This window comes from Orycteropus afer, unplaced genomic scaffold, assembly GCF_000298275.1.
Source record: "Orycteropus afer afer isolate SDZICR_OR568_19922 unplaced genomic scaffold, OryAfe1.0 scaffold00108, whole genome shotgun sequence".
Taxonomy (NCBI): Eukaryota; Metazoa; Chordata; class Mammalia; order Tubulidentata; family Orycteropodidae; genus Orycteropus; species Orycteropus afer.
In genome coordinates this window covers 9,934,576-9,936,232 of record NW_006921695.1, presented here as the reverse complement: position 1 = coordinate 9,936,232, position 1,657 = coordinate 9,934,576, and positions in this window count along the sequence as shown.

Below are 1,657 nucleotides of genomic sequence, written 5' to 3'. Positions count from 1 at the left end.
TGGGTGAAGAAAAGGACAATGTACCAAATATGATGGCTCAACATGGTGGTATTGAGGAAGAGGAAGACATAGAGAGGTCCATGGGAACAGACAACAAAGATGAACCCTTTTACACATACAGTACTGTGTTGTCAGTGAAGGCAAACATGGGAATATGGGTGGATAGATGGGTGGACAGGCTGAACTAGTACGTATGTCTATGAAGCAGGAAATGTATCCAAGATCATTTATTGGGTTAGCAGACAATGGTCCTGTAAGTGTATTTGTATGATCTAAATTCCCAGATGTATAGTAGATCTGACAAGGGACAAGGTTGTAGTCACTTCTTGGTCACAGCCAGCTATCCAGAGGGACCAAGTAGTTGAACCTGTGGGCTCGAGAACATAGTTGCAGGGGACATCAAGCTCAATTGCCTTAACATACTACACAAAACATTCTTCCACATCCTACTTTGGCGAGTAGCGACTGGGATCTTAAAAGCTTGCAAACAGCCATCTAGATGGAACGATGGGTCTCTCCTCATCCAGAGCAAAGAAGAATGAAGAAAACCAAAGATTCATGAAAAGAATTAGTCCTAGTGACTGGTACACAATGTGATCCACAGTCTATACAACTATGAGACCAGAAGAACTAGAGGGTGCCCAGCTACCACTGTTAACCCTTCAGAGGGAGATCTATGTAGAAGATCCTGGATAGAGAGGGAGAACAATGTGGAACAAAACTCAAAATCATTTGGATAAAAAAAGTTGGGGGGGGACCAGGTTTGCTGGTCTGCTAGAGCCTGGTGGAACCACTGAGACTATGGCCCCTAGCTGCCTTTCAGTTCTGGAATTGAACCCACACCTGTGGCTTCCAGCCAAACAAAAGACAGGCATATGAGTTGAACATGTACTTGAGGTAGATACATTCCTTGGAGAGAACAATCATGGGAGAAAGAAGGGAGACAGCTCAGTGGGCAGGAGTGCACGGAGGAATGAACACAGGGAAGAGGTAACTATCGGGAGGAAGTGGGAGGGGAGCTGTTGGTTTGTGGTAAATTGTAGTCAATGTCATGAGACAAAGTGTATGTGAACTGCTTTATGGAAAGTAAATTTGTTCTGTAAATTTTCACCCAAATCACAATTAAAAAACACAAAAAGTGCTGTTTGAATGAAAAGAATTTAGACATAGCAGATGTCTTAATTTTAAAATAAAATATATGAGATAAGATTATGTAAATATTAATTACTTTATGTTTGTTTGTTTATTCATTGATTGGAAAGCTGAATGAAGGGGGACTCTATATGTTAATAAGATTTGGAAGCTCTTCCATTCAGAAGCAGGAAACCTCAGCAGAAATTCAAATAAGACTGATATATTTGTGTTATCTAGATAGTATCCAATGTTAGCCTAAGGAAAGCAGCCTGATAACAAGAAAAGAGTACCTCCAAGAAGGCATGCTGGTAGACATGCATGTGTGGGAACTTGCCTGTTGGGTAAGGTTTTAGCCTCTTCCTGATCCTAGGATGTAACTATGCTGTGCTTCACTTCCTCTTCCCAAAGTCTTCCCTGTGCACTGAAAGGATGAGAAATGACATAGAGAAGGCTGTTCTATATTTACCAATACCAATATCAGTTACTGTCAAGTTGACTCTAACTCATGGTGACCCCATGTGTC